Source organism: Pan troglodytes, chromosome 16 (genome assembly GCF_028858775.2).
Source record: "Pan troglodytes isolate AG18354 chromosome 16, NHGRI_mPanTro3-v2.0_pri, whole genome shotgun sequence".
Classification (NCBI taxonomy): Eukaryota; Metazoa; Chordata; class Mammalia; order Primates; family Hominidae; genus Pan; species Pan troglodytes.
Genome location: NC_072414.2, coordinates 3658383 through 3671656, shown reverse-complemented (window position 1 = coordinate 3671656; position 13274 = coordinate 3658383).

The following is a 13274-nucleotide window of genomic DNA, read 5'->3' as shown; positions in this document are numbered from 1 at the left end:
GATGGAGAAAGCGGTGTAGATATTTCCCTGTTTATGGAGATAGCGGTGTAGTTATTTCCATGTTTATAGTGATAGCGGTGTAGATATTTCCATGTTTCTACAGATGACTGTGTAGATATTTCCATGTTTGTACAGATGGCAGTGTAGATATTTCCATGTTTATAGAGATAGCGGTGTAGATATTTTCATGTTTATACAGATTGCGGTGGAGATATGTCCATGTTTATACAGATAGCAATGTAGATATTTCCACGTTAATACACATAGCGGTGTAGATATTTCCATGTTTATACAGATAGCGGTGTAGATATTTCCATGTTTATACACATGGCTGTGCCGATACTTCCATGTTTATACATCGTTCTCTGTAGATATTTCGATGTTTGTATAGATGACATTGTAGATATTTCCAGGTTTGTACAGATGACTGTGTAGATATTTCCATGTTAATACAGATGGCGGTGTAGATATTTCCATGTTTATAGAGATCGCGGTGTAGATAATTCCATGTTCATAGAGATAGCGGTTTAAATATTTCCATCTTTATACAGATAGTGGTGTAGATGTTTCCATGTTCATACAGATGGCGGTGTAGATACAGCCATGTTTCTGAATATGGCAGTGTAGTTATTTTCATGTTTACATAGATGGCAGTGTAGATATTTCCATGTTTACAGAGATTGCCGTGAAGATATTTCCATGTTTATAGTGCAAGTGGTGTAGGTATTTCCATATTTATAGTGATAGCGGTGTAGACATTTCCATATTTATACAGGTAGCGGTGTAGGTATTTCCATGTTTATACAGATTGCGGTGTAGATATTTCCATGTTTCTAAAGATGGCGGTGTAGATATTTCCTTCTTTATACAGATAGCGGTGTAGATATTTCCATGTATATACAGATAGCGGTGTAGATATTTCCATGTTTACACAGATAGCGGTGGAGGTATTTCCATGTTTACACAGATAGCATTGGAGGTATTTCCCTGTTTATACAGATAGCGGTGCTGACATTTCCATGTTTATACAGATAGCGGTGTAGATATTTCCATGTTTATACAGATAGCGGTGTAGCTATATCCATGTTCATACAGATCGTGCTGTATATATTTCCATGTTTATACAGATAGCGGTGTAGATATTTCCATGTTTATACAGATAGCGGTGTAGATATTTCCATATTTACAGAGATAGAGGTGTAGATATTTCCATATTTGCACAGATTGCGCTGTACATGTTTCCATGTTTATACACAGAGTGGTGTAGATATTTCCATGTTTATACAGATAGCGGTGTAGATATTTCCATGTTTATACAGATAGCGGTGTAGATATTTCCATGTTTATACAGATAGTGGTGTAGATATATCCATGTTTACACAGATTGCGGTGTAGATATTTCCATGTTTATAGAGATAGCGGTGTAGATATTTCCATGTTTATACAGATAGCGGTGTAGATATATCCATGTTTATACAGATCGTGGTGTATATATTTCCATGTTTATACAGATAGCGGTGTAGATATTTCCATGTTTATACAGATAGCGGTGTAGATATTTCCACATTTACAGAGATAGAAGTGTAGATATTTCCATATTTGCACAGATTGCGGTGTACATATTTCCACGTTTAAACAGATAGTGGTGTAGATATTTCCATGTTTATACAGATAGCGGTGTAGATATTTCCATGTTTATACAGATAGCGGTGTAGATATTTCCATGTTTATAGAGATACCGGTGTAGATATATCCATGTTTACACAGATTGCGGTGTAGATATTTCCATGTTTATATCGATAGCGGTGTAGATATTTCTATGTTTACACAGATTGCGGTGGAAATATTTCCATGTTTATACAGATAGCAATGTAAATATTTCCATGTTTATGCAGATAGCGGTCTAGATTTTTCCATGTTTATACAGATAGCAGTGTAGATATTTCCATGTTTATACAGATTGCGGTGTAGATATTTCCATGTTTCTACATATGACTGTGTAGGTATTTCCATGTTTATACAGATGGCTTTGTAGATTTTTCCATGTTTATAGAAATAGCGGTGCAGATATTTCCATGTTTATACAGATAGCGGTGTAAATATTTCCATGTTTATACAGATCGTGGTGTAGATATTTCCATGTTTATACAGATACCGGTGAAGATATTTACATGTTTATACAGACCGCATTGTAGGTATTTCCATGTTTATAGAGATAGCGGTGTAGATATTTCCATGTTTGTACAGATGGCGGTGTTGTTGTTTCCATCTATAAACAGATTGCCATGTAGGTATTTCCATGTGTTTACAGATGGCATTGTAGATATTTCCATGTTTATACAGATGGTGGTGTAGGTATTTCCATGTTTATACAGATGACTGTATAGGTATTTCCATGTTTTACAGATGGCATTGTAGATATTTCCATGTTTATACAGATGACGGTGTAGATATTTCCATGTTTATAGAGATAGTGGTGTAGATATTTCCATATTTACACAGATAAATGTGTAGGCATTTCCATGTTTATACAGATAGCGCTGTAGATATTTCCATGTTTATACAGACCGCGGTGTAGATATTTCCATGTTTACACAGATAGCGGTGCAGATATTTCCATGTTTGTACAGATGGCGGTGTTGATATTTCCATCTATACACAGATGACCCTGTAGATATTTCCATGTTTATACAGATGGCGGCACAGATATTTCTATGGTTATGTAGATGGCGGTGTAGATATTTCCATGTTTATACAGATAGCGGTGTAGTTATTTCCATGTTTATATAGATAGCGGTGTAGATATTTGCATGTATATACACATGGCTGTGTACATATTTCCATGTTTATACAGATGGCGGTGTAGATATTTCCATGTTTATACAGATAAGTTTGTAAGTATTTCCATGTTTGTACAGATGGCGGTGTAGATATTTCGATGTTTATAGAGATAGCAGTGGAGATATTTCCATGTTTATACAGATAGCGGTGTAGATATTTCCATGTTTATACTGATCGCGGTGTAGATATTTCCATGTTTACACAGATGGCGGTGTAGATATTTCCATATTTATACAGATGTCTGTGTAGATATTTCCATGTGTATAGAGATGGTATTGTAGGTATTTCCATGTTTATACAGATGGTGGTGTAGATATTTCCATGTTTATTCGGATGACTGTGTAGATATTTCCATGTTTTTACAGATGGCAGTGTAGATATTTCAATGTTTATAGAGATGGCGCTGTAGATGTTTCCATGTTTATACAGATAAAGGTGGAGATATTTCCATGTTTATACAGACAGCAGTGGAGATATTACCATGTTTACACACAAAGCAGTGTACATATTTCCATGTTTATAGAGACAGCAGTGTAGGTATTTCCATGTTTATACAGATAGCGGTGAGGATATTTCCATGTTTATACAGATGCCTATGCAGATATTTCCAAATTTATTCAGAGGGCTGTGTACATATTTCCATGTTTATACAGATGGTAGTGTAGATATTTCCATGTTCCTACACATGACTGTGTAGATATTTCCATGTTTATACGGATGGCTTTGCAGCTATTTCCTTGTTTATAGAGATAGCGGTGTAGATATTTCTATGTTTATGCAGATAGCGTTGTAAATATTTCCATGTTTTATACAGATCTTGGTGTAGATATTTCCATGTTTATACAGATACCGGTGTAGATATTTCCATGTTTATACAGACCGCAGTGAAGGTATTTCCATGTTTATACAGATAGCGGTGTAGATATTTCCATGTCTGTACAGATGGCGGTGTTGATGTTTCCATCTATACACAAATTGCCGTGTAAGTATTTCCATGTGTATACAGATGGCATTGTAGACATTTCCATGTTTATACAGATGGTGGTGTAGATATTTCCATGTTTCTACACATGGCATTGTAGTTATTTCCATGTTTATACAGATAACGGTGTAGATATTTCCATGTTTATACAGATCACGGTGTAGATATTGCCATGTTTATAGAGATAGCGGTGTAGATATTTCCATGTTTATACAGATAGCAATTTAGATATTTCCATGTTTATACAGATCGCGGTGTAGATATTTCCATGTTTATACAGATAGCGGTGCAGATATTTCCATGTTTGTACAGATGGCGGTGTTGATATTTCCATCTATACACAGATGACCGTGTAGATATTTCCATGTTTATACAGATGGCGGCGCAGATATTTCCATGGATATGTAGATGGCAGTGTAGATATTTCCATGTTTATACAGATAGCGGTGTAGTTATTTCCATGTTTATATAGATAACGGTGTAGATATTTCCATGTATATACACATGTCTGTGTAGATATTTCCATGTTTATACAGATGGCGGTGTAGATATTACCATGTTTATACAGATAACATTGTAAGTATTTCCATGTTTATACAGATGGCGGTGTAGATGTTTCGATGTTTATAGAGATAGCAGTGGAGATATTTCCATGTTTATACAGATAGCGGTGTACATATTTCCATGTTTATACTGATCGTGGTGTAGATATTTTCATGTTTATAGAGATGGCGGTGTAGATATTGCCTTATTTATAGAGATAGCGGTGTAGATATTTTCATGTTTCTACAGATGGCAGTGTAGATATTTCCATGTTTATACAGATGGCCGTGTAGATATTTCCATATTTATACAGATGTCTGTATAGATAGTTCCATGTGTATACAGATGGTATTGTAGCTATTTCCATGTTTATACAGATGGTGGTGTAGATATTTCCATGTTTATTCAGATGACTGTGTAGATATTTCCATGTTTTTTCCGATGGCAGTGTAGATACTTCAATGTTTACAGAGATGGCGCTGTAGACATTTCCATGTTTATACAGATAACGGTGGAGATATTTCCATGTTTATACAGAGAGCAGTGGAGATATTACCATGTTTATACACATAGCGGTGTACATATTTCCATGTTTATAGAGACAGCGGTGTAGGTATTTCCAGGTTTATACAGATAGCGGTGCAGATATTTCCATGTTTACACAGATGCCTATGCAGATATTTCCATATTTATACAGAGGGCTGTGTAGATATTTCTATGTTTATACAGATGGCAGTGTAGATATTTAAATGTTCCTACACATGACTGTGTAGGTATTTCCATGTTTATTACAGATGTCTTTGTAGATATTTCCATGTTTATAGAGATAGCGGTGCAGATATTTCCATGTTTATACAGATAGCGGTGTATATATTTCCATGTTTATACAGATCATGGTGTAGATATTTCCATGTTTATACAGATACCGGTGTAGATATATCCATGTTTATACAAACCGCAGTGTAGATATTTCCATGTTTATAGCGATAGCAGTGTAGATATTTCCATGTTTGTACAGATGGCGGTGTTGATGTTTCAATCTATACACAGATTGCCGTGTAGGTATTTCCATCTGTATACAGATGGCATTGTAGATATTTCCATCTTTATACAGATGCTGGTGAAGATATTTCCATGTTTACACAGATGACTGTATAGGTGTTTCCATGTTTATACAGATGGCGGTGTAGATATTTCCATATTTATACACATAACGGTGTAGAAATTTCCATGTTTATACAGATAGCGTTGTAAATATTTCCATGTTTATACAGATCACGGTGTAGATATTTCCATGTTTATAGAGATTGTGGTGTAGATATTTCCATGTTTATGCAGATAGCGATGTAGATATTTCCATGTTTACAGACCACGGTGTAGATATTTCCATGTTTATACAGATAGTGATGCAGATATTTCCATTTTTGTACAGATGGCGGTGTTGATATTTCCGTCTATACACAGATGACCGTGTAGATATTTCCATGTTTATACAGATGGCGGCGCAGATATTTCCATGGATATGTAGATGGCGTTGTAGATATTTCCATGTTTATACAGATAGCGGTGTTGTTATTTCCATGTTTATATAGATAGCGGTGTAGAGATTTCCTTGTATGTACACATGGCTGTGTAGATATTTCCATGTTTATACAGATGGCGGTGTAGATATTTCCATGTTTATACAGATAACTTCGTAAGTATTTCCATCTTTATACAGATGGCGGAGTAGATATTTCGATGTTTATAGAGATAGCAGTGGAGATATTTCCATGTTTATACAGATAGCGGTGTAGATATTTCCATGTTTATACTGATCGTGGTGTAGACATTTCCATGTTTATAGAGATGGCGGTGTAGATATTTCCTTTTTCATAGAGATAGCGGTGTTGATTTTTCCATGTTTATAGAGATAGCGGTGTGGATATTTCCATGTTTATACAGATAGGGATGTAGATATTTCCCTATTTATAGAGATGGTGGTGTAGATATTTCCATGTTTATACAGATCACGGTGTAGATATTTCCTTGTTTATACAAATAGCGGTGTAGTTATTTCCATGTTTATACAGATAGTGGTGTAGATATTTCCATGTATATACAGATGGCTGTGTAGATATTTCCATGTTTATACAGATGGCTGTGTAGATATTTCCATGTTTATACAGATGACTTTGTAGGTATTTCCATGTTTATACAGATGGCGGTGTAGATATTTCCATGTTTATGGAGATAACTGTGTAGATATTTCCATGTTTATACAGATAGCGGTGTAGATATGTCTATGTTTATACAGATCGCGGTGTAGATATTTCCATGTTTATACAGATCACGGTGTAGATATTTCCATGTTTATACAGATAGCGGTGTAGATATTTCCATGTTTTTACAGATATCGGTGTAGATATTTCCTTGTTTACACAGATTGCGGTGTAGATATTTCCATCTTTCTACAGATGGCATTGTAGATATTTCCATGTTTATACAGATGACTGTATAGGTATTTCCATGTTTTTACAGATGGCGGTGCAGATATTTCCATCTCTATAGAGATAGCGGTGTAGAGATTTCCATGTTTGTACAGATGGCGGTGTTGATATTTCCATCTATACACAGATGGCCGTGTAGATATTTCCATGTTTATTCAGATGGCGGCGTAGATATTTGCAAGGACATGCAGATGGCGGTGTAGTTATTTCCATGTTTATTCAGATAGCGGTGTAGGTATTTCCATGTTTACACCGATGGTGGTGTAGATATTTCCGTGTTTATACACATGGCGGAGTAGATATTTCCATTTTTATGGAGATGGCAGTGTAGATATTTTCATGTTCATAGAGATGGCGGTGTAGATATTTCCATATTTATAGAGATAGCGGTGTAGATATTTCCATCTTTCTACAGATGGCAGTATAGATATTTCCATGTTTACACAGATGGCGTAGATATTTCCATATTTATACAGATGTGTGTGTAGATATTTCCATGTGTAAACAGATGGTATTGTAGCTATTTATGTTTATACAGATGGTGGTGTAGATATTTCCATGTTTATTCAGATGAATGTGTAGATATTTCCATGTTTTTACAGATGGCAGTGTAGCTATTTCAATGTTTATATAGATGGCGCTGTTGATATTTCCATGTTTATACAGATAACGGTGGAGATATTTCCATGTTTATACAGAGAGCAGTGGAGATATTTCCATGTTTATACACATAGCGGTGTATATATTTCCATGTTTATAGAGACTGCGGTGTAGGTATTTCCATGTTTATACAGATAGCGGTGCAGATATTTCCATGTTTACACAGATGCCTATGCAGATATTTCCATATTTACACAGAGGGCTGTGTAGATATTTCTATATTTATACAGATGGCAGTGTAGATATTTAAATGTTCCTACACATGACTGTGTAGGTATTTCCATGTTTATACAGATGTCTTTGTAGTTATTTCCATGTTTATAGAGATAGCGGTGCAGATATTTCCATGTTTATACAGATAGCGGTGTATATATTTCCATGTTTTTACAGATCATGGTGTAGATATTTCCATGTTTATACAGATACCGGTGTAGATATTTTGATGTTTATACAAATAGCGGTGTAGTTATTTCCATGTTTATACGGATAGTGGTGTAGATATTTCCATGTATATACAGATGGCTGTGTAGATATTTCCAGGTTTATAGAGACGGCTGTGTAGGTATTTCCATGTTTATACAGATGACTTTGTAGGTATTTCCATGTTTATACAGATGGCGGTGTACATATTTCCATGTTTATAGAGATAACTGTGTAGATATTTCCATGTTTATACAGATAGCGGTGTAGATATTTCCATGTTTATACAGATCCCGGTGTAGATATTTCCATGTTTATACAGATCGCGGTGTAGATACTTCCATGTTTATACAGATAGCGGTGTAGATATTTCCATGTTTTTCCAGATATCGGTGTAGATAATTTCATGTTTACACAGACTGCAGTGTAGATATTTCCATCTTTCTACAGATGGCATTGTAGATATTTTCATGTTTATACAGATGACTGTATAGGTATTTCCATGTTTTTACAGATGGCGGTGCAGATATTTCCATGTCTATAGAGATAGCGGTGTAGATATTTCCATGTTTGTACAGATGGCGGTGTTGGTATTTCCATCTATTCACAGATGGCCGTGTAGATATTTCCATGTTTATTCAGATGGCTGCGTAGATGTTTCCAAGGACATGCAGATGGCTTTGTAGTTATTTCCATGTTTATACAGATAGCGGTGTACGTATTTCCATGTTTACACAGAGGGTGGTGTAGATATTTCCGTGTTTATACACATGGCGGTGTAGATACTTCCATCTTTATGGAGATGGCAGTGTAGATATTTTCATGTTCATAGAGATGGCGGTGTAGATATTTCCATATTTATAGAGATAGCGGTGTAGATATTTCCATCTTTCTACAGATGGCAGTGTAGATATTTACATGTTTATACAGATGGCCGTGTAGATATTTCCATATTTATACAGATGTCTGTGTAGATATTTCCATGTGTATACAGATGGTATTGTAGCTATTTCCATGTTTATACAGATGGTGGTGTAGATATTTCCATGTTTATTCAGATGACTGTGTAGATATTTCCATGTTTTTACAGATGGCAGTGTAGATATTTCAATGTTTATATAGATGGCGCTTTTGATATTTCCATGTTTATACAGATAACGGTGGAGATATTTCCATGTTTATACAGAGAGCAGTGGAGATATTTCCATGTTTATACACATAGCGGTGTACATATTTCCATGTTTATAGAGACAGCGGTGTAGGTGTTTCCATGTTTATACAGATAGCAGTGCAGATATTTCCATGTTTACACTGATGCCTATGCAGATATTTCCATATTTATACAGAGGGCTGTGTAGATATTTCTATATTTATACAGATGGCAGTGTAGATATTTAAATGTTCCTACACATGACTGTGTAGGTATTTCCATGTTTATACAGATGTCTTTGTAGTTATTTCCATGTTTATAGAGATATCGGTGCAGATATTCCCATGTTTATACCGATAGCGGTGTAGATATTTCCATGTTTATACAGACCGCAGTGTAGATATTTCCATGTTTATAGAGATAGCAGTATAGATATTTCCATGTTTGTACCCATGGCGGTGTTGATGTTTCCATCTATACACTGATTGCCGTGTAGGTATTTCCATGAGTATACAGATGGCATTGTAGATATTTCCATGTTTATACAGATGGTGGTTTAGATATTTCCATGTTTACACAGATGACTGTATAGGTATTTCCATGTTTATGCAGATGGCGGTGTAGATATTTCCAAGTTTATGGAGATAGCGGTGTAGATATTTCCATATTTATACAGATAACGGTGTAGAAGTTTCCATGTTTATACAGATAGTGGTGTAAATATTTCCATGTTTATACAGATCACTGTGTAGATATTTCCACGTTTATAGAGATAGCGGTGTAGATAGTTCCATGTTTATACTGATAGCGTTGTTGATATTTCCATGTTTATACAGACCACAGTGTAGATATTTCCATATTTATAGAGATAGCGGTGTAGATATTTCCATCTTTCTACAGATGGCAGTGTAGATATTTCCATGTTTATACAGATGGCGGTGTAGATATTTCCATATTTATACAGATGTCTGTGTAGATATTTCCATGTGTAAACAGATGGTATTGTAGCTATTTATGTTTATATAGATGGTGGTGTAGATATTTCCATGTTTATTCAGATGAATGTGTAGATATTTCCATGTTTTTACAGATGGCAGTGTAGCTATTTCAATGTTTATATAGATGGCGCTGTTGATATTTCCATGTTTATACAGATAACGGTGGAGATATTTCCATGTTTATACAGAGAGCAGTGGAGATATTTCCATGTTTATACACATAGCGGTGTACATATTTCCATGTTTATAGAGACAGCGGTGTAGGTATTTCCATGTTTATACAGATAGCGGTGCAGATATTTCCATGTTTACACAGATGCCTGTGCAGATATTTCCATATTTACACAGAGGGCTGTGTAGATATTTCTATATTTATACAGATGGCAGTGTAGATATTTAAATGTTCCTACACATGACTGTGTAAGTATTTCCATGTTTATACAGATGTCTTTGTAGTTATTTCCATGTTTATAGAGATAGCAGTGCAGATATTTCCATGTTTATACAGATAGCGGTGTATATATTTCCATGTTTTTACAGATCATGGTGTAGATATTTCCACGTTTATACTGATACCGGTGTAGATATTTCGATGTTTACACAGACAGCAGTGTAGATATTTCCATGTTTATAGAGATAGCAGTGTAGATATTTCCATGTTTGTACAGATGGCGGTGTTGATGTTTCCATCTATACACTGATTGCCGTGTAGGTATTTCCCTGTGTATACAGATGGCATTGTAGATATTTCCTTGTTTATACAGATGGTGGTGTAGATATTTCCATGTTTACACAGATGACTGTAAAGGTATTTCCATGTTTATACAGATGGCGGTGTAGATATTTCCAAGTTTATAGAGATAGCGGTGTAGATATTTCCATATTTATACAGATAACGGTGTAGAAGTTTCCATGTTTATACAGATAGCAGTGTAAATATTTCCATGTTTATACAGATCACGGTATAGATATTTCCATGTTTATAGAGATAGCGGTGTAGATATTTCCATGTTTACACCGATAGCAGTGTTGATATTTCCATGGTTATACAGACCGCGGTGTAGATATTTCCATGTTTATACAGATAGCGGTGCAGATATTTCCATGTTTGTACAGATGGCGGTGTTGATATTTCCATCTATACACAGATGACAGTGTAGATATTTCCATGTTTATACAGACGGCGGCGCAGATATTTCCATGGATATGTAGATGGCGGTGAAGATATTTCCATTTTTATACAGATAGCGGTGTAGTTATTTCCATGTTTATATAGATAGCGGTGTAGATATTTCCATGTATGTACACATGGCTGTGTAGATATTTGCATGATTATACAGATGGCGGTGTAGATATTTCCATGTTTATGGAGATAACTGTGTAGATATTTCCATGTTTATACAGATAGCGGTGTAGATATTTCCATATTTATACAGATAGCGGTGTAGATATTTCCATGTTTTTACAGATATCGGTGTAGATATTTCCTTGTTTACACAGATTGCGGTGTAGATATTTCCATCTTTCTACAAATGGCATTGTAGATATTTCCATGTTTATACAGATGACTGTATAGGTATTTCCATGTTTTTTAAGATTGCGGTGCAGATATTTCCATGTCTATAGAGATAGCGGTGTAGATATTTCCATGTTTGTACAGATGGCGGTGTTGATATTTCCATCTATACACAGATGGCCGTGTAGATATTTCCATGTTTATTCAGATGGCGGCGTAGATATTTGCAAGGACATGCAGATGGCGGTGTAGTTATTTCCATGTTTATTCAGATAGCGGTGTAGGTATTTCCATGTTTACACCGATGGTGGTGTAGATATTTCCGTGTTTATACACATGGCGGAGTAGATACTTCCATCTTTATGGAGATGGCAGTGTAGATATTTTCATGTTCATAGAGATGGCGGTGTAGATATTTCCATATTTATAGAGATAGCGGTGTAGATATTTCCATCTTTCTACAGATGGCAGTATAGATATTTCCATGTTTATACAGATGGCGGTGTAGATATTTCCATATTTATACAGATGTCTGTGTAGATATGTCCATGTGTAAACAGATGGTATTGTAGCTATTTCCATGTTTATACACATGGTGGTGTAGATATTTCCATGTTTATTCAGCTGACTGTGTAGATATTTCCATGTTTTTACAGATGGCAGTGTTGATATTTCAATGTTTATATAGATGGCGCTGTTGATATTTCCATGTTTATACAGATAACGGTGGAGATATTTCCATGTTTATGCAGAGAGCAGTGGAGATATTTCCATGTTTATACACATAGCGGTGTACATATTTCCATGTTTATAGAGACAGCGGTGTAGGTGTTTCCATGTTTATAGAGATAGCAGTGCAGATATTTCCATGTTTACACTGATGCCTATGCAGATATTTCCATATTTATACAGAGGGCTGTGTAGATATTTCTATATTTATACAGATGGCAGTGTAGATATTTAAATGTTCCTACACATGACTGTGTAGGTATTTCCATGTTTATACAGATGTCTTTGTAGTTATTTCCATGTTTATAGAGATATCGGTGCAGATATTCCCATGTTTATACAGATAGCGGTGTAGATATTTCCATGTTTATACAGACCGCAGTGTAGATATTTCCATGTTTATAGAGATAGCAGTGTAGATATTTCCACGTTTGTACAGATGGCGGTGTTGATGTTTCCATCTATACACTGATAGCCGTGTAGGTATTTCCATGAGTATACAGATGGCATTGTAGATATTTCCATGTTTATACAGATGGTGGTGTAGATATTTCCATGTTTACACAGATGACTGTATAGGTATTTCCAAGTTTATGCAGATGGCGGTGTAGATATTTCCAAGTTTATGGAGATAGCAGTGTAGATATTTCCATATTTATACAGATAACGGTGTAGATGTTTCCATGTTTATACAGATAGTGGTGTAAATATTTCCATGTTTATACAGATCACGGTGTAGATATTTCCATGTTTATAGAGATAGCGGTGTAGATATTTCCATGTTTATACCGATAGCGGTGTTGATATTTCTATGTTTATACAGATCGCAGTGTAGATATTTCCATGTTTATACAGAGAGCGGTGCAGATATTTCCATGTTTGTACAGATGGCGGTGTTGATATTTCCATCTATACACAGATGACCGTGTAGATATTTCCATGTTTA